The following is a 22,048-nucleotide window of genomic DNA, read 5'->3' as shown; positions in this document are numbered from 1 at the left end:
CACACACACACACACACACACACACACACACACACACACACACACACACACACACACACACACACACACACACACGCGCGCGCGCGCACACACACACACACACACACACACACACACACACACACACACACACACGTGTACTTAACGCACACGCTCGCACACACGCACGCTCGCGCACACGCACACACGCACACACGCACACGTTCGCACACATACGCACACATACGCACACATACGCACACACACGCGCACACGCACACGCACGCACACGCACATACACGCACATACACGCACACATACGCGCACACACACGCGCACACACACGCACACACACGCACACACGCGCACACACGCGCACATACGCACACATACGCACACACGTGGACGCGCTCGCGCACACGCACACATATGCACACACGCGGACAAGCTTGCACACACGCGCACATATGCACACACGCACACACATGCACACACGCGGACAAGCTCGCACACACACACACACACGCATACACACACGAGGACAAGCTCGCACACATACACACACACACGCTCACACATACAAACACACAACAGGCTAAGTGCCTTTGAAAAATAAGTGCTGTTACACACACGCGAGCGCGCGCACACGCATACCCCCACCCCCAAACACAGGCGGGACCATGAGCTGTGACTCAACTTCAACTAATACAATTGAGTATATGTAGGTGAGCACACGTAAACTCGCCTAACACACCAACCTGCTCTTCACTTAGGGAGCCCCTCAAGGCAGGTTCTTGATTCTGGTGAGGAGCTCTTGATCTAGGGAAATGGAGCCGTGCTCCAGTTCCCTGACTTAAGCATGAACCCCCCCACCCCCACAGGCTCTGTATAACCTACGGTAATAATTCACTTGAAGCGGCAACTTCCACACGAATTTCCCTTCGTGCATTTCTGCGCTGTTAAAATTTCGTAATAATTTTTTACGTACGTTTTTCAGAATAAACTTAAGATAAATTGTGATTTAGCTTAAATTATTTCTTCTTTATACTTATCCAACACTTAAAAAAATGGATAAAGTACGTGTGGCAGCACCGGGAGAGCATGTGTTTGGAAGCAGGTGTTTACAAAGGTACTAAGGAAAACAGAGGACAGGTGGAGTATATTTTTGATTAAATAATTCAAAAACTGCATTTTTTTTTAAATCTAAATAAAAAAAAATCTTCAGAATAACTATGTTGAGATGATCTACAAGGAGAGAGAGACTTTAAAAAATCAAAATTGCATACATCTGTATGACCCGTGAGGGCTTAGCGCTTAGTTTTATTTTGTAGTTTGTTGTGGTGTAGTTTGTTGTGTAGTTGTGGTGTAGTTTGTTGTGTAGTTGTGGTTTAGTTTGCGGTGGTGTAGTTTATTGTGGTGTAGTTTGCTGTGGTGCAGTTGTGTAGTTTGTTGTTGTGTAGTTTGTTGTATAGTTTGTTGTGGTGTAGTTTGTTGTGGTGTAGTTTGTTGTGGTGTAGTTTGTTGTGGTGTAGTTTGTTGTGGTGTAGTTTGTTGTGGTGTAGTTTGTTGTGGTGTAGTTTGTTGTGGTGTAGTTTGTTGTGGTGTAGTTTGTTGTGGTGTAGTTTGTTGTGGTGTAGTTTGTTGTGGTGTAGTTTGTTGTTGTGTAGTTTGTTGTATAGTTTGTTGTGGTGTAGTTTGTTTTGGTGTAGTTTGTTGTGGTGTACTTATGGTGTAGTTGTTGTGTAGTTTGTTCTGGTGTAGTTTGTTGTGTAGTTTGTTGTGTATTTTGTTGTGGTGTAGTTTGGTGTAGTGTAGTTTGTGGTAGTTTGGTGAAGTGTAATTTGTTGTAGCGTAGTGTAGTTTGTATTAAAATTACACGGAGAAGGTATCCAGGAGTGTGGTGCTCCAGCATGGTGCCATCATCCTAGCTTGTCTGGCAGCTGCTGGGTACTGGCAGCTGCTGGGTACTGGCAAGCTGCTGGGTACTGGTAGCTGCTGGGTACTGGTAGCTGCTGGGTACTGGCAAGGTGCTGGGTACTGGCAAGCTGCTGGGTACTGGTAGCTGCTGGGTACTGGCAAGCTGCTGGGTACTGGTAGCTGCTGGGTACTGGCAAGCTGTTGGGTACTGGCAAGCTGCTGGGTACTGGCAGCTGCTTGGTACTGGAAAGCTGCTGGGTACTGGCAAGCTGCTGGGTACTGGCAAGCTGCTGGGTACTGGTAGCTGCTGGGTACTGGCAAGCTGTTGGGTACTGGTAGCTGCTGGGTACTGGCAAGCTGCTGGGTACTGGTAGCTGCTGGGTACTGGCAAGCTGTTGGGTACTGGCAAGCTGCTGGGTACTGGTAGCTGCTTGGTACTGGAAAGCTGCTGGGTACTGGCAAGGTGCTGGGTACTGGCAAGCTGCTGGGTACTGGTAGCTGCTGGGTACTGGCAAGCTGCTGGGTACTGGTAGCTGCTGGGTACTGGCAAGCTGCTGGGTACTGGCAAGCTGCTGGGTACTGGCAGCTGCTGGGTACTGGTAGCTGCTGGGTACTGGCAAGCTGCTGGGTACTGGTAGCTGCTGGGTACTGGTAGCTGCTGGGTACTGGCAAGCTGCTGGGTACTTGAAAGCTGCTGGGTACTGGTAGCTGCTGGGTACTGGCAAGCTGCTGGGTACTGGTAGCTGCTGGGTACTGGCAAGCTGCTGGGTACTGGTAGCTGCTGGGTACTGGCAAGCTGCTGGGTACTGGTAGCTGCTGGGTACTGGCAAGCTGTTGGGTACTGGTAGCTGCTGGGTACTGGCAAGCTGCTGGGTACTGGTAGCTGCTGGGTACTGGCAAGCTGCTGGGTACTGGCAGCTGCTGGGTACTGGCAAGCTGCTGGGTACTGGTAGCTGCTGGGTACTGGCAAGCTGTTCATACTGGTAGCTGCTGGGTACTGGTAGCTGCTGGGTACTGGCAGCTGCTGGGTACTGGTAGCTGCTGGGTACTGGCAAGCTGTTCATACTGGTAGCTGCTGGGTACTGGCAGCTGCTGGGTACTGGCAAGCTGCTGGGTACTGGCAAAGTGCTGGGTACTGGCAGCTGCTGGGTACTGGCAAGCTGCTGGGTACTGGTATCTGCTGGGTACTGGCAAGCTGCTGGGTACTAGTAGCTGCTGGCTACTGGCAAGCAACTGGGTACTGGTAGCTGCTGGGTACTGGCAAGCTGTTGATACTGGTAGCTGCTGGGTACTGGTAGCTGCTGGGTACTGGCAGCTGCTGTGTACTGGCAAGCTGCTGGGTACTGGCAGCTGCTGGGTACTGGTAGCTGCTGGGTACTGGCAAACTGCTGGGTACTGGCAAGGTGCTGGGTACTGGCAAGGTGCTGGGTTCTGGCAAGGTGCTGGGTACTGGCAGCTGCTGGGTACTGGCAAGCTGCTGGGTACTGGCAGCTGCTGGGTACTGGCAAGCTGCTGGGTACTGGCAAGCTGCTGGGTACTGGTAGCTGCTGGGTACTGGCAAGCTGCTGGGTACTGGTAGCTGCTGGGTACTGGCAAGCTGTTGGGTACTGGCAAGCTGCTGGGTACTGGCAGCTGCTTGGTACTGGAAAGCTGCTGGGTACTGGCAAGCTGCTGGGTACTGGCAAGCTGCTGGGTACTGGTAGCTGCTGGGTACTGGCAAGCTGTTGGGTACTGGTAGCTGCTGGGTACTGGCAAGCTGCTGGGTACTGGTAGCTGCTGGGTACTGGCAAGCTGTTGGGTACTGGCAAGCTGCTGGGTACTGGTAGCTGCTTGGTACTGGAAAGCTGCTGGGTACTGGCAAGGTGCTGGGTACTGGCAAGCTGCTGGGTACTGGTAGCTGCTGGGTACTGGCAAGCTGCTGGGTACTGGTAGCTGCTGGGTACTGGCAAGCTGCTGGGTACTGGCAAGCTGCTGGGTACTGGCAGCTGCTGGGTACTGGTAGCTGCTGGGTACTGGCAAGCTGCTGGGTACTGGTAGCTGCTGGGTACTGGTAGCTGCTGGGTACTGGCAAGCTGCTGGGTACTTGAAAGCTGCTGGGTACTGGTAGCTGCTGGGTACTGGAAAGCTGCTGGGTACTGGCAAGCTGCTGGGTACTGGTAGCTGCTGGGTACTGGCAAGCTGCTGGGTACTGGTAGCTGCTGGGTACTGGCAAGCTGCTGGGTACTGGTAGCTGCTGGGTACTGGCAAGCTGTTGGGTACTGGTAGCTGCTGGGTACTGGCAAGCTGCTGGGTACTGGTAGCTGCTGGGTACTGGCAAGCTGCTGGGTACTGGCAGCTGCTGGGTACTGGCAAGCTGCTGGGTACTGGTAGCTGCTGGGTACTGGCAAGCTGTTCATACTGGTAGCTGCTGGGTACTGGTAGCTGCTGGGTACTGGCAGCTGCTGGGTACTGGTAGCTGCTGGGTACTGGCAAGCTGTTCATACTGGTAGCTGCTGGGTACTGGCAGCTGCTGGGTACTGGCAAGCTGCTGGGTACTGGCAAAGTGCTGGGTACTGGCAGCTGCTGGGTACTGGCAAGCTGCTGGGTACTGGTATCTGCTGGGTACTGGCAAGCTGCTGGGTACTAGTAGCTGCTGGCTACTGGCAAGCAACTGGGTACTGGTAGCTGCTGGGTACTGGCAAGCTGTTGATACTGGTAGCTGCTGGGTACTGGTAGCTGCTGGGTACTGGCAGCTGCTGTGTACTGGCAAGCTGCTGGGTACTGGCAGCTGCTGGGTACTGGTAGCTGCTGGGTACTGGCAAACTGCTGGGTACTGGCAAGGTGCTGGGTACTGGCAAGGTGCTGGGTTCTGGCAAGGTGCTGGGTACTGGCAGCTGCTGGGTACTGGCAAGCTGCTGGGTACTGGCAGCTGCTGGGTACTGGCAAGCTGCTGGGTACTGGCAGCTGTTGGGTACTGGCAGCTGCTGGGTACTGGCAAGCTGCTGGGTACTGGCAGCTGCTGGGTACTGGTAGCTGCTGGGTACTGGTAGCTGCTGGGTACTGGCAAGCTACTGGGTGCTGGCAGCTGCTGGGTGCTGGCAAGCTGCTGGGTGCTGGCAAGCTGCTGGGTACTGTCGGCTGCTGGGAACTGGCAAGCTGCTGGGTACTGGCAGCTGCTGGGTACTGGTAGCTGCTGGGTACTGGCAAGCTGCTGGGTACTGGCAAGCTGCTGGGTACTAGTAGCTGCTGGGTACTGGCAAGCTGCTGGGTACTAGTAGCTGCTGGGTACTGGCAAGCTGCTGGGTACTAGTAGCTGCTGGGTACTGGCAAGCTGCTGGGTACTAGTAGCTGCTGGGTACTGGCAAGCTGCTGGGTACTGGTAGCTGCTGGGTACTGGCAAGCTGCTGGGTACTGGCAAGCTGCTGGGTACTGGCAGCTGCTGGGTACTGGCAAGCTGCTGGGTACTGGCAGCTGTTGGGTACTGGCAGCTGCTGGGTACTGGCAAGCTGCTGGGTACTGGCAGCTGCTGGGTACTGGTAGCTGCTGGGTACTGGTAGCTGCTGGGTACTGGCAAGCTACTGGGTGCTGGCAGCTGCTGGGTGCTGGCAAGCTGCTGGGTGCTGGCAAGCTGCTGGGTACTGGCAGCTGCTGGGAACTGGCAAGCTGCTGGGTACTGGCAGCTGCTGGGTACTGGTAGCTGCTGGGTACTGGCAAGCTGCTGGGTACTGGCAAGCTGCTGGGTACTAGTAGCTGCTGGGTACTGGCAAGCTGCTGGGTACTAGTAGCTGCTGGGTACTGGCAAGCTGCTGGGTACTAGTAGCTGCTGGGTACTGGCAAGCTGCTGGGTACTAGTAGCTGCTGGGTACTGGCAAGCTGCTGGGTACTGGTAGCTGCTGGGTACTGGTAGCTGCTGGGTACTGGCAAGCTGTTGATACTGGTAGCTGCTGGGTACTGGCAGCTGCTGGGTACTGGCAAGGTGCTGGGTACTGGCAAGGTGCTGGGTACTGGTATCTGCTGGGTACTGGCAAGCTGCTGGGTACTGATAGCTGCTGGCTACTAGCAAGCAACTGGGTACTGGTAGCTGCTGGGTACTGGCAAGCTGTTGATACTGGTAGCTGCTGGGTACTGGTAGCTGCTGGGTACTGGCAGCTGCTGGGTACTGGCAAGCTGTTGATACTGGTAGCTGCTGGGTACTGGCAGCTGCTGGGTACTGGCAAGGTGCTGGGTACTGGCAGCTGCTGGGTACTGGCAAGCTGCTGGGTACTGGTATCTGCTGGGTACTGGCAAGCAACTGGGTACTGGTAGCTGCTGGGTACTGGCAAGCTGTTGATACTGGTAGCTGCTGGGTACTGGTAGCTGCTGGGTACTGGCAGCTGCTGGGTACTGGCAGCTGCTGGGTACTGGCAAGCTGCTGGGTACTGGTAGCTGCTAGGTACTGGCAAACTGCTGGGTACTGGCTGCTGCTGGGTATTGGCAAGGTGCTGGGTACTAGCAAGGTGCTGGGTACTGGCAAGGTGCTGGGTACTGGCAGCTGCTGGGTACTGGCAAGCTGCTGGGTACTGGCAGCTGCTGGGTCCTTGCAAGCTGCTGGGTACTGACCGCTGCTGGGTACTGGCAGCTGCTGGGTACTGGCAAGCTGCTGGGTACTGGCAGCTGCTGGGTACTGGTAGCTGCTGGGTACTGGCAAGGTGCTGGGTACTGGCAGCTGCTGGGTACTGGCAATCTGCTGGGTACTGGTAGCTGCTGGGTACTGGCCGCTGCTGGGTACTGGCAATCTGCTGGGTACTGGTAGCTGCTGGGTACTGGCCGCTGCTGGGTACTGGCAAGCTGCTGGGTACTGGTAGCTGATGGGTACTGGCAGCTTCTGGATACTGGCAGCTGCTGGGTACTGGCAAGCTGCTGGGTACTAGCAAGCTGCTGGGTACTGGCAGCTGCTGGATACTGGCAAGCTGCTGGGTACTGGCAGCTGCTGGGTACTGGCAGCTGCTGGGTACTGGCAAGTTGCACTCATCCTTCACTCCACTTACCAGGTTTTTAATTCCATTCACACTCCCCATCTTCTCTCTACCGTCTCTTGCCCGTCTTTTATCACTTCCCCTTCAATCCTTCTCACTCACACTCACTTCTAGGACTCTCCCTCTTCCTCTAGTCTTCGCTTCCTCTCTTTTCACTTTCTTTCCACCATTCACACTCCCCTCTCTGTTCCCCTCTCTGTTCCCCTCTCTGTTCCCCTCTCTGTTCCCCTCTCACGCAGCGGCTGCCATACTTGTGTAAGTTGTTGTGATATGACAACAGATCTTTTATAAAAATAACAGCGGTAGTAGTAACAGCAGCAGCAGTAAACCAGTAGCAGCAGCAATAAACGTAGCAGTAGCAGCAGCAATAAACGTAGCAGTAGCAGCAGCAACAATAAACGTAGCAGCAGCAACAATAAACGTAGCAGCAGCAACAATAAACGTAGCAGCAGCAACAATAAACGTAGCAGCAGCAGCAATAAAAGTAGCAGTAGCAGCAGCAATAAAAGTAGTAGTAGCAGCAGCAATAAAAGTAGCAGTAGCAGCAGCAATAAAAGTAGTAGTAGCAGCAATAAAAGTAGTAGTAGCAGCAGCAATAAAAGTAGTAGTAGTAGCAGCAATAAAAGTAGTAGTAGCAGCAGCAATAAAAGTAGTAGTAGTAGCAGCAATAAAAGTAGTAGTAGCAGCAGCAATAAAAGTAGTAGCAGCAATAGCAGCAGCAATAAAAGTAGTAGTAGTAGTAGCAGCAGCAATAAAAGTAGTAGTAGCAGCAGCAATAAAAGTAGTAGTAGCAGCAGCAATAAAAGTAGCAGTAGCAGCAGCAATAAAAGTAGTAGTAGCAGCAGCAATAAAAGTAGTAGTCATGCAGCAAACGTAAGCATATGTTGCTGCTAGTGAGCAGTAGTAGAAGAGCGGTTAAAGCTTAGCAAGTAAAAGTTGGTTACAGCTGTTGTTGCCAGCAATGCAAGTAGCAGCATGTTCTATAAAGCTTAGCAGCAGAACAAATGCCAGCGTTGTTGTTAGCTAATAGTTGGTTTTATACAGTGAGCAGCAGCATAAATCAAAGCTAGTGTTAAAGCAGCATATGAGCAACAAAAGCAGTTGCTGCGTTAAATAAAAGTGGCTTAATAAAAGTAGTTAGCAGCAGCAAAATTGTTAAGCAGCAGCAGCAGCAATAAAAAAAAGAGCAGCAGTAGCAAGTTGCTAACAAAATAGCTAGTAGCTTGTTAACAAAAGCATGCTTGTTAACTAAAAGCAGTATTAAGTAGCAGCAAGTGTTAAATAAAAGCAGTAGCAGCAGCAATAAAAGCAGCTATGTTGTTAAGTTAAAGCAGCAGTAGTTAAGCATGTAAGCAAGCGTTAGCAGCAGCAGCAATAAAAGTAGTAGCAGCAGCAGCAATAAAAGTAGTAGCAGCAGCAGCAATAAAAGTAGTAGCAGCAATAAAAGTAGTAGCAGCAATAAAAGTAGTAGCAGCAATAAAAGTAGTAGCAGCAGCAATAAAAGTAGTAGCAGCAGCAATAAAAGTAGTAGCAGCAGCAATAAAAGTAGTAGCAGCAGCAATAAAAGTAGCAGCAGCAGCAATAAAAGTAGTAGCAGCAGCAGCAATAAAAGTAGTAGCAGCAGCAATAAAAGTAGTAGCAGCAGCAATAAAAGTAGTAGCAGCAGCAATAAAAGTAGCAGCAGCAGCAATAAAAGTAGTAGCAGCAGCAGCAATAAAAGTAGTAGCAGCAATAAAAGTAGTAGCAGCAGCAATAAAAGTAGTAGCAGCAGCAATAAAAGTAGCAGCAGCAGCAATGTAAGTAGTAGCAGCAGCAGCAATAAAAGTAGTAGCAGTAGCAGCAATAAAAGTAGTAGTAGCAGCAATAAAAGTAGCAGCAGCAGCAATAAAAGTAGTAGCAGCAGCAATAAAAGTAGTAGCAGCAGCAATATAAGTAGTAGCAGCAGCAATAAAAGTAGTAGCAGTAGCAGCAATAAAAGTAGCAGTAAAAGTCGCTGCAGCAACGCGCAGTAGAAATATCTGAATCAGATAATCACGGTATAAGTACTGTTAAACAGCATCACCACCAACAACAACAGCAACACTACCACAATAACAGCACCAACAGCAATACTAGCAACAACAGCACCAACAGCAACACTACCAACAGCAGCACTACCACCACCAACCACAGCAGCAGCACCAACATTTCCAACAGTACCGGTATCAACAACAGCAGTACCAGCGCTAGCACCAACAACAGCAACAGCAGTAACACCAATAAAAGCAGCAGCAGCAACACCAGCAACAGCAAGAAAGCAACGTCAACAGCACCATCAACAGCAGCAGAATCAACAACAGCGGCGGCAGCGCCAACAGCAACAACTACTACAACAGCAACACAAACAATAACATAACCAACAACAGCAACACCAACAGTAGCAGCATCAATAGCAACAGCAGCACTAACTACAGTAGCAGCACCAACAGTAGCAGCACCAACAGTAGCAGCAACAGCAGCATCAACATTAGCAGCAACAGCCACCAACATTAGCAACAGAATTACCAGCAAACAATAACAGCAGCAGCACGAAGAACATTAGCAACACGAACAGCAGCAGGAGCAGCAGCATCAGAAGCAGCAGCAGCAACAGAAACAGTAGCTTCAGAAGCAGAAGAAACAGCAGCAATAGAAGCAACAGAAACAACAGCAAGAGAAGCAGCAGAAACAACAACAGAAAAAGCAACTGCAGAAGTAACAGTAATAGCAACTGAAGCAGAAGCAACAGTAGAAGCAACGGAAGCAGAAGCAGCATCAGAAGCAGCAAGAAAACAGTAACAGCAATAACAACAGGAGGAGCAGCATAAAAGCAGTAATCGAAGTAGGAGTCGGAGTCAGCGACTGTTTATAACTTTATTGGTTGGGTAAATGTTTTGTTAGTGGGATGGATTGTAAAGGACCTGCCTAGTATGGGCCAACAGGCCTGTTGCAGTATACCTCCTTTCTTATGTTCTTATGTAAAGTCTTATCCGATCGACCTTCGGTTACGAGCCCCAGTTAGCTATTATTAGGCAGAGCTTCTTGTATCAATTATTAAGTTCGGCTTCCCTCTGTTGAATTAAATAAAGAATATTATTAGACAGAAGGCAAGTATGTGTGTAGCTATTAACACACAGAGGATCGAGCCTTAACCACTACTTACTTTGAATTAGCCACACGGAGGTCACTGCTCCGTATAAAAGAAATAAAAGAACATCGGGTCTAGAGTCTGGCTCAAAGAGCTGAGGCAGTACTATCAGTGGGACAGTGTGAGTTAGTGGGTGCTATGTGACACACGTGTTGTCAAGTGCTTGTCTGCATCTGTCACCCTTTGTGTGTGTGTGTGTGTGTGTGTGTGTGTGTGTGTGTGTGTGTGTGTGTGTGTGTGTGTGTGTGAAGAAAAAGGTGAGATGAAAAGTTGGAACTCCTCGTTGCAAACTGAAATTTGCCCTTACAAACGTGTAATTTTACACACACACACACACACACACACACACACACACACACACACATACACACACACACACATACACACACACACACACACACACACACACACACAGTATGCGGCACCAGTTTGGAACCCACACCTACCTAAGCTTGTGAAGAAACTAGAGAAAGTGCAAAGGTTTGCAACAAGACTAGTCCCAGAGCTAAGAGGTTTGTCCTACGAGGAAAGGTTAAGGGAAATCAACCTGACGACACTGGAGGACAGGAGAGATAGGGAAGAAATGATAACGACATACAAAATACTGAGAGGAATTGACAAGGTGGACAAAGACAGGATGTTCCAGAGATGGGACACAGCAACAAAGGGACACAGTTGGAAGTTGAAGACACAGATGAATCACAGGGATGTTAGGAAGTATTTCTTCAGCCACAGAGTAGTCAGGAAGTGGAATAGTTTGGGAAGCGATGTAGTGGAGGCAGGATCCATACACAGCTTTAAGCAGAGGTATGATAAAGCTCACGGTTCAGGGAAAGTGACCTAGTAGCGACCAGTGAAGAGGCGGGGCCAGGAGCTTGGACTCGGCCCCTGCAACCTCAACTAGGTGAGTACAGCTAGGCGAGTACACACACACACATTGCTAACACATACCAGAACTTAGAGGAACACACTAGGAGGAGAAGTAGGAACTGAACCTGACGACCTTGGCAGAGAGAAGGAAAAGTGGAGACATGATTGTGATCCAAATTCCTATTTTTCTCAAGTATTTATGCTATCGGTTGTTTTGATGCAAATAAACGAAACATTGGCACTATAGCTGCATAAGATGGTAATTTTTTAACATTAAATATGCACAAAGTTATTCAGTATGGTCTGCTGCTTCTTGGAATCCCATACTTCTCAAAAAAAAAAAAAAAAAAAAAAAAAAAAAAGGCACACCATGGGTGGGGATTGAACTCGTGGCGTTTGAGTTGCAAAACTCCAGGCCAGCGCGTTAGCCCCTGGGCCAGCTGGCTACAATAAGAATCGTCATACTATGTGTATTTATATACCATAGAGAGGTTAGCACAGGTCCCACTGTGACCATAAATGCAAGTTTGCAATTGTGTCATTACGATTTCGCGAGTCATGATGGCGGCTTTGAGGGAACTAGAGCTAGAGTTCGCCACGGCCATGTTGGCGGAGATTCCTCTGTAAAAACTTGCATTTGTGGTCACAATGGTCTCTCTACTAACCTTCCTATGGTGTATAGATATACGTGGATGAATCTTACTGAAGCCAGCTGGCCCAGTGGCTTATGCGCTGGCTTAGAGTTTTACGACTCACTCGCCACGAGTTCAATCCCCACCCGTGGTATGGTTTGTTTTGCAATCGTGTCATTACGATTTCGTGAGTCAAACTTCTCTGTTATTCTCCGTTATCGCCGCATTCGCCTTCAGCACAGACAGACGAACTTTACGAACTGAGAAGAACACGATGAAAAGGGACAAAGGTAGCAAATGAAAACACAGAAGAATCATAAGGATTAATGATATATTTCTTTAATAACAGGATGGTTAAAATGTGGAATGATTTGGTTGAGGCAAACTCAATACACAGCTTCAAGAGTAGATATAAGGCCCAGGAGCTTCGAAATCGGTGATGCCTATGAAAGTACGATACGGGGGCAGGAGCTGAGTATCGAACACTGCAAATGAAAGTAGGTGAGTACAGATTCGTGAGCGCGCGCGCGCACACACGCGCGCGCACACACACACACACACACACACACACACACACACACACACACACCTACACACCTTCCGGACATCTGAAATGTGGTAGCGACATTGAAGCAGGAGAGCAGGTATGTGGCACTAAATTACAGATCAGTATCACTAACTGTCCAAAGTATTGGAATGGATAATTGGTAAGATGTTGTTGAGCGCCCAGAGAGGTGGGATTTGCAGAAAATCAGCACGAATTTAGAGATGGGAAGTCTTCTCTTACGAACCTGCAGGTGTTTTGTGACTGAATTATGGAGATCACTGAAGACGGGGGTCAGTCGACTGCAGTGCCGGACTGTATGAAAGAAGGTTGATCTGCATATTAGATGAGCAAGAGGAAATGGAAGGTTCAGTGATACAGTGGATCGAGGAATATTTAATGAACATTACACATGAAGAGATGGCAAGAAGTATGTTTTGAGAAGGAAAAAAATTAAAAAAGACCCACCCCAGAAATCAGTGTGGATGTTTTTTAATACACTTAACCTGACAGAAGGGATATATCCCTATACTAACACTCAGATTAGATTTATGGATAGGCCTTATTGCAATGATGCTAGGAAGAGGGTGTAGATAACAGATTTAGGAACATCGTGATTGCTAATGAGAGGAAACCTGTTACCTGTCTTAGCACTGAAGCAAGTGATATTAGGAAGCATGGGAGAGAGGTTCTGTTTACCAGGAATGAGACAGGAGAAGACCTAATTAAGAACAAAATATGTGGAACTATTCCGTAAGGTTGTGTTGACAATGAATGGTTGTTAAGGGTAGTCATCAGTTTCTGGCCTGACAAGTAATTTCAGGCCAGGAATGATACGTAGAGTGCAGTAGGGTGCATTTATCTATAGGGAAAGCAACATTTGCAAGTTCACTCGTGGATGGTGTTCAATCAGTGATGGAATTAATCTTGGTAATAAATACCGACAATTGGGATAAGGCACAGCTCGTCCTCACAGAATAAAGATCCAAGACGCTGTGTCTGGAAACCTCGCTAGTCTCCGTCACCGACACCATAGAACATAATACTGGAAACTACAATATTTCAAAAACATTAGCATACATGATACTCAAACAGACAAAACACCACATACCTAACAAAGCAGGAGTCACATAAAACTATTGTCTACCTGTCTTCATCCCAATATGGAAGTCAGTCACCATATGTCAGTCAGACCTTACTCTCCGCCTATATATACTGTCTTTCTTAACTTCTCTATGTAAGAAGTGAATATGTGCTAATGTTTACTCATGTGTCTTTCTAAACCAGTGATATCGGCGTTTGTGGCAAGGTAGCATACATTCACCTCCACCATACTCTCTACCTCCAATCTGATATCCAATCATTCGTTATGTTTTTTTTTTTGTAATGCTCATCACCTTACTCTTTCCTATATTCGCTTTTAATTTCCTTCTTGTACATACCCTACCAAACTTATCCACCAACCTCTACAACTTCTCTTCAGAATCTCCGAAAAGCACATTGTCATCAGCAGAGAGTAATTGTGACAACCCTCACTTTGTGTGAGAGTTGTCACACCTCTTGCCAACACCCGAACATTCACTTCTCTTACAGTTCCATTTATAAATATATTGAACAACCATGGTGACATCACACATCCCTGTCTAAGGCCTACTATTACTTGGAAATAATTTCCCTCTCTCCCTATACTCGTAAAAACTCTTCACTGCTTTCCATAACCTACCTCCTATTAAATACATTTGCAACATCTGCCACATTGCCCCCTATCCACCCTATCATTCGACTTTTCCAAATCCATAAATGCCACAAAAACCTCTTTATCCTTATCTAAATATTGTTCACCTATATGCTTCACTGTAAACACTTGGTCTACACACCTCCTACCTTTCCTAAAGCCTCCTTGTTCATCTACTATCCCACTCCGTCTTAGTCTTCATTCTTTCAATAATAACTCTACCATACACTTTACCAGACTTATTCCCTTACAATTTTTACTTTTGTCCCCTTTGCCTTTAAAACAAATTAACTATGCACGCTCTCTGCCAGTCTCTAGGTACTTTGCCCTCTTCCATACATTTATTAAATAGAAGCACTAACCACCCCAAAACTATATCCCCACCTTTCAACATTTCTATCTTTATCCCATCAATCACAGCTGTTTTACCCCCTTTCATTCTACCCACTGCCTCACAAACTTCCCCCCCCCACATTCACAATTGGCTCTTCCTTACTCCTACAAGATGTTATTCCTCCTTGTGATATACACGAAACCGCAGTTTTCCTGTCTTCATCAACATTTAACAATTCCTCAAAATATTCCCTCCATCTTCCTGATACCTCTAACTCTCCATTTACTAACTCTCCTCTCCTATTTTTAACTATCAAATCCATTCTTTCCCTAGGCTTCCTCAATTTATTAATCTCTCTCCAAAACTTTTTCTTACATTAAACAAAATTTGTTGATAACATGTCGCCAACTCTCTCACTTGCTCTCTTTTTACATTGCTTCACCACTCTCATATGCTAACATTTTGTCTCTTACTACTCTCTTTACATGATTATTCCACCAATCGATCTTCTTCCCTCCCGCACCCACTTTCCTATAGTCACAAACTTCTACTGAACGCTTTAACACTACATTTTTAAACTTACCCCACACATCTCTAACCCCATTGCCTATACTCTCACTAGCCCATCTATCCTCCAATAGTTGTTCATATCTTACCCTGAATGCCTCCTTTAATTTATAAACCTTCACCTCTCTCTTCCTTGCTGCTTCTATTTTTTTGTATCCCATCTACCCTCTGCTCTCTCTGTAGCTACAACTAAAAAGTGATCTAATATATATGTGGCCCCACTATAAACGTGTACATCTTGAAATCTACTCACCAGTCATTTATCTACCAATACGTAATCCAACAAACTACTGTCATTACGCCCTACATCATATCTTGTATACTTATCCTCTTTTTCTTAAAATATGTATTACCTATAACCATACCCCTTTGTATACAAAATTCAGTCAAGGGCTCCCTATTTTCATTTACACCTGGCACCCCAAACTTACCTGCCACACCCACTCTAAACGTTTCTCCTACTTTAGCACTTAGGTCCCATACCACAATTACTCTCTCACTTAGTTCAAATGTTCCAACATACTAAACATCTCCCAAAATCTCTCTCCTCTACACTCCTCTCTTCTCCAGGTGCATACACGCTTATTATGATCCACTTTTTGCATCCGACCCTTATTTTAATCCACATTATCCTTGAATTTATACATTTATATTCCCTCTTCTCTTTCCATAACTGATCCTTCAGCATTATTGCCACCCCTTCCTTAGTTCTAACTCAGATTCTCCTGACTTACTCATATATATATATATATATATATATATATATATATATATATATATATATATATATATATATATATATATATATATATATATATATATATATAGTACTCGTACGTAGTAGAGCCGAAGAAGTAATCGACTATCAGAAAGTGTGGCAGCCAGAGCTAGGAGTAAAGCTACTCAGCCGCAACTGAGTACACAATACACTCGTCTCACACTTTCAGGCCAAGGACGCTTAAAAACACCCACTTATTTTTATCATCTTTTGGGGACAAGGCGGGAGGCCCAAATCCCCTAGCATGAAGAAAAGGGGATTGAACTCCCTAGGAAGAAAGAAAGGGAGTTAAACCTCCGAGGAAAAAGCAAAGGAAGTTAAACCCCTCATGAAAAGGGATTGATGGAGGGGGTTAGAACCCACAGGAAGGTTGAGGTAGGGAAGGGTTTAGGTTTGAAAGGAAGTCTACACACAAATGACGAAGAGTAGGACTGACTTACTAGAGTGAGGTTGCCGGCTGGTGAGAGGAGGTGCGTGAGAACAGGTCGGAGGAACAATGCTGTGTCGGATGCCACGTCGGCTGGTCGGGCCTCTACAGACATAGTCCTGCTGGTGGGTAGGCACTCCTGCTGATGGCTAGGCACTCCTGCTGGTAGCTAGGTACTACTCCTGGTGGCTAGGCACTCCTCCTGGTGGCTAGAAACTCCTGCTGGTGGCTAGAAACTTCTCCTGGTGGCTAGGCACTCCTGCTGGTGGTAGACACTCCTTTTAGGACCTAAGCACTCCTACTGATACCAGGAAATCCTACTGATGGCTAGGCACTCCTGCTGGTGGCTAGGCACTCCTGCTGGTGGCTCCACAATGCCACATGTACATGAACCTCTTGCCTCTGGCGCTGCAGGGGGTTACACTACGAGCATCAGGCACTCTCACTGCTACACTGGCACTGCTAGCGGTGGCACTGGGTGCCCCTGGCACACTCACTGCTACACTGGCACTGCTAGCGGTGGCACTGGGCTGCCCGACCAACAGAAATAGACGCCAACCTTCCTCCACCTCGCCCGACTTGTACACTTGCCTGACGCTGCTAAGGGGATCTTGATCCAAGGAATTAGAGGTAACTTCTCCCTCTTCATGTTCTCTATAACACATTCACATTTAGCATTGTTCCATGTTTTTTTGCGAGCTTGCCATATCACAAGTAGTTGATAGAAGAGTAAACATTTAATGTATTTTATTTACAATATAGGGTCAACGTAAGGAATGGTGTGAGGAATGGAACCCAAAGATGAGCTGGATATCTCAAATTCCTTCCTTAATGAAAAATAACTGTAGGAAAAAAAATATAAATTATATATATATATATATATATATATATATATATATATATATATATATATATATATATATATATATATATATATATATATATATATATATACCAGCGTATTCCACCGAGGCAGGGTGGCCCAAAAGGTAAACGAAAGTTTCTCCTTTTACATTTAGTAATATATACAGGAGAAGGGGTTACTAACCCCTTGCTCCTGGCATTTTAGTCGCCTCTTACAACACTCATGACTTACGGAGGAAGAATTCTGTTCCACTTCCCCATGGAGGTAAGAGGAAATAAACAAGAACAAGAACTAGAAAGAAAATAGCAGAAAACCCAGAGGGGTGTGTATATATACGCTTGTACATGTATGTGTAGTGTGCCCTAAGTGTAAGTAGAAGTAGCAAGACGTATCTGAAATCTTGCATACTTATGAGACAGAAAAAAAAGACACCAGCAACCCTACCATCATGTAAAACAATTACAGGCTTCTGTTTTACACTCGGCAGGACGGTAGTACCTCCCTGGGTGGTTGCTGTCTACCAACCTACCACCTAGTATATATATATATATATATATATATATATATTATTATATATATATATTATATATATATATATATATATATATTATATATATATATTTATATATATATATATATATATATATATATATATATATATATATATATATATATATATATATATATATATATATATATATATATATATATATATATATATATAAATTTCAACAAGGCGGTCTCCCATCGAGGCAGGGTGACCCAAAAAGAAAGAAAAAATCCCCAAAAACAAAATATTTTCATCATCATTCAACACTTTCACCACACTCACACATAATCACTGTTTCTGCAGAGGTGCTCAGGACACAACAGTTTAGAAGCATATACGTATAAAGATACACATATCCCTCCAAACTGCTAGTATCCCGAAACCCCTCCTTTAGAGGGCAGGAATTGTATTTCCCATTTCCAGGACTCAAGTCCGGCTATATAAAAATAACCGGTTTCCCTGAATCCCATCACTAAACATGACTTAAGAAATCGTAATGACACGATTGCAAATAAACCATACCCCCGGCCGGGATTGAACCCGCGGTCATAGAGTCTCAAAACTCCAGCCCGTCGCGTTAGCCACTAGACCAGCTAGCCACAATAAGATTCATCCAACTAGGTATATTTCTACACCATAGGAAAGTTAGCACAGGCACCTCTGTGACCACAAATGCAAGTTTTTACTTGCTGGAGATTCGTCTGTAAAAACTTGCATTTGTGGTCACAGAGGTGCCTGTGCTAACTTTCCTATGGTGTAGAAATATACCTAGTTGGATGAATCTTATTGTGGCTAGCTGGTCTAGTGGCTAACGCGACGGGCTGGAGTTTTGAGACTCTATGACCGCGGGTTCAATCCCGGCCGGGGGTATGGTTTATTTGCAATCGTGTCATTACGATTTCTTAAGTCATGTTGACGGCAGTGAAGGGACTTGAGCTAGAGTTCGTCACGGCCACGCTAGCTGGAGATTCGTCTGTAAAAACTTGCATTTGTGGTCACAGAGGTGCCTGTGCTAACTTTCCTATGGTGTAGAAATATATCTAGTTGGATGAATCTTATTGTGGCTAGCTGGTCTAGTGGCTAACGCGACGGGCTGGAGTTTTGAGACTCTATGACCGCGGGTTCAATCCCGGCCGGGGGTATGGCCCATCACTAAATATTACCCTGCTCACACTCCAACAGATCGTCAGGTCCCAAATACCATTCGTCTCCATTCACTCATATCGAAAACGTTCATGCACGCCTGCTGGAAGTCCAAGCCCCTCGCTCACAAAACCTCCCTTACCTCTTCCTTCCAACCTTTTCGAGGACGACCCCTACCCCGCCTTCCTTCTGCAGATTTAAATGCTCTCCATGTCATTCTACTTTGATCCATTCTCTCTAAACGACCAAACCACCTCAACAACCCCTCTTCAGCTCTCTGCTAATACTTTTATTAACTCCACACCTCCTAATTTCCACACTCCGAATTTTCTGCATAATATTTACACCACACATTGCCCTTAGACAGGACATCTCCACTGCCTCCAACCGCCTCCTCACTGCTACATTCACAACCCAAGCTTCACACCCATATAAGAGTGTTGGTACTACTTTACTTTCATACAGTTCCTTCTTTGCCTCCATAGATAACGTTTTTTGACTCCACATATACCTCAACGCACCACTCACCTTTTTTCCTTCATCAATTCTATGATTAACCTCATCCTTCATAAATCCATCCGCCGACAGGTCAACTCCCAAGTATCTGAAAACATTCACTTCTTCCATACTCCTCCCCAATTTGATATCCAATTTTTCTTTATCTAAATCATTTGATACCCTCATCACCTTACTCTTTTCTATGTTCACTTTCAACTTTCTGCCTTTACACACACTCCCAAACTCATCCACTAACCTTTGCAATTTTTCTTAAGAATCTCCCATAAGCACAGTATCATCAGCAAAAAGTAACTGTGTGAATTCCCATTTTGTATTTGATTCCCCATAATTTAATCCCACCCCTCTCCCGAACACCTTAGCATTTACTTCATTTACAACCCCATCTATAAATATATTAAACAACCATGGTGACATTACACATCCTTGTCTAAGACCTACTTTTACCGGGAAGTAGTCTTCCTCTCTTCTACACACCCTACCCTGAGCCTCACTATCCTCATTAAAACTCTTTACAGCATTTAGTAACTTACCACCTATTCCATATACTTGCAACATCTGCCACATTGCTCCTCTATCCACTATCATATGCCTTTTCTAAATCCATAAATGCAATAAAAACTTCCCTACCTTTATCTAAATACTGTTCACATAAATGCTTCAATGTAAACACTTGATCTACACATCCCCTACCCACTCTGAAACCTCCTTGCTCATCCGCAATCCTACATTCTGTCTTGCCTCTAATTCTTTCAATTATAACCCTACCGTACACTTTTCCTGGTATACTCGGTAAACTTATTCTTCTATAATTTTTACAATCTCTCTTGTCCCCCTTCCCCTTATATAAAGGGACTATACATGCTCTCTGCCAATCCCTAGGTACCTTCCAATCTTTCAAACATTTATTAAACAAAAGTACTAACCACTCCAACACTGTATCCCCCCCTGCCTTTAACATTTCTGTCATGATCCCATCAGTTTTAGCTGCTTTACCCCCTTTCATTCTACGTAATGCCTCACGTACCTCCCCCACACTTACATTCTGCTCTTCTTCACTCCTAAAAGATGGTATACCTCCCTGGCCAGTGCATGAAATTACCGCCTCCCTTTCTTCCTCAACATTTAAAAGTTCTTCAAAATATTCTCGCCATCTACCTAATACCTCCCTCTCCCTAACTTCCCTACTCTGTTTTTAACTGACAAATCCATACGTTCCCTAGGCTTTCTTAACTTGTTTAACTCACTCCAAATTTTTTTCTTATTTTCATTAAAATTTCTTGACAGTGCCTCTCCCACTCTTTCATCTGCTCTCCTTTTGCACTCTCTCACCACTCTCTTTACCTTTCTTTTACTTTCCGTATAATCTGCTCTTCTTATAACACTTCTGCGTTGTAAAAGCCTCTTATAAGCTAACTTTTTCTTTTATCACACCCTTTACTTCATTCCACCAATCATTCCTCTTTCCTCCTGCCCCCACCCTCCTATAACCACAAACTTCTGCCACACATTCTAATACTGCATTTTTAAAACTCGTCCAACCCTCTTCAACCCCCCCCCCCCCGCCACTACTCATCTTTGCACTAGCCCGCGTTTCTGCCAATAGTCGCTTATATCTCACCCGAACTTCCTCCTCCCTTAGTTTATACGCTTTCATTTCCCTCCTACTTGTTGTTGCCACCTTCTTCTTGTCCCGTCTACCTCTTACTCCAACTGTAGCTACTACTAAATAATGATCCGATATATCAGTTGCCCCTCTATAAACATGTACATCCTGGAGCCTACCCATCAACCTTTTATCCAGCAATACATAATCTAACAAACTACTTTCATTACGTGCTACATCATACCTTGTATATTTATTTATCCTCTTTTTCATAAAATATGTATTACTTGTTACCAAATCTAGTTCTACACATATCTCAATTAAAGACTCCCCATTTACATTTACCCCTGGCACCCCAAATTTACCTACTACTCCCTCCACAACATTTTTACCCACTTTAGCATTGAAATCCCCAACCACAAGTACTCTCACACTTGGTTCAAAACTCTCCACGCATTCACTAAACATTTCCCAAATCTCTCTCTCTCCTTTACACTTCTCTCTTCTCCAGGTGCATATACGCTTACTATATCCCACTTTTCACATCCAACCTTTATTTTACTCCACATAATCCTTGAATTAATACATTTATAGTCCCTCTTTTCCTGCCATATCTTATCCTTCAACATTATTGCTACTCCTTCTTTAGCTCTAACTCTATTTGAAACCCCTGACCTAATCCCATTTATTCCTCTCCACTGAAACTCTCCCACCCCCTTCAGCTTTGTTTCACTTAAAGCCAGGACATCCAGCTTCTTCTCATTCATAACATCCACCATCATCTCTTTCTTATCATTTGCACAACATTCACGCACATTCAGACCTCCCACTTTGACAATTTTCTAATTATTTTTTTTAGTAATTATTACAAGAAAAGGAGTTACTAGCCGGCAACATGACTCACGGAATCGTAATGACACGATTGCAAACAAAAGCGACGGTCTGGAGTTTTGAGACTCTCTGACCGCGGGTTCAAACCCGCCCGTGGTATGGTTTGAGTTACTAGCCCATTGTTCCCGGCATTTTAGTTGACTTTTACAACATGCATGGCTTACGGAGGAAAGATTCTTATTCCACTTCCCCATGGATATAAAAGGAAAAGTAGTAAGACCAAGAACTATTAAGATAAAAGAAAACTCAGATGAGTGTGTATAAATAAATGTGTATGTGTAGTGTGACCTAAGTGTAAGTAGAAGTAGCAAGACATACCTGTAATCTTGCATATTTATGAGACAGACAAAAGATACCAGCAATCCTACCATCATGTAAAACAATTACAAGCTTTCGTTTCACACTCACTTGGCAGGACGGTAGTACCTCCCTGGGTGGTTGCTACTAACCTACTACTATATGTGTGTGTGTGTGTGTGTGTGTGTGTGTGTGTGTGTGTGTGTGTGTGTGTGTGTGTGTGTGTGTGTGTGTGTG

The 22,048-nt window shown here is 45.7% G+C and overlaps 1 protein-coding gene across 3 annotated transcripts in view; it reads right to left on the bottom strand.

The window, feature by feature from the left end:
• The window catches only part of LOC128701095 (two pore potassium channel protein sup-9), a 540,549-nt gene extending 524,054 nt beyond the window's left edge, over positions 1 to 16,495 (bottom strand). For all 3 annotated transcript variants that reach the window (XR_008408855.2, XM_070100622.1, XM_053794635.2), the window contains exon 1: positions 15,957 to 16,495. The gene's annotated coding sequence lies outside the window, so the exon portion shown is untranslated. The remainder of the gene's footprint in view (positions 1 to 15,956) is intronic.
• Between the last annotated feature and the right edge of the window lie 5,553 nt (positions 16,496 to 22,048).

The sequence above is a fragment of the Cherax quadricarinatus genome, chromosome 73, assembly GCF_038502225.1.
Source record: "Cherax quadricarinatus isolate ZL_2023a chromosome 73, ASM3850222v1, whole genome shotgun sequence".
Lineage (NCBI taxonomy): Eukaryota > Metazoa > Arthropoda > Malacostraca > Decapoda > Parastacidae > Cherax > Cherax quadricarinatus.
The sequence above is the reverse complement of the archived record's forward strand: the minus strand, read 5'-3'. Positions and strand labels throughout refer to the sequence as shown.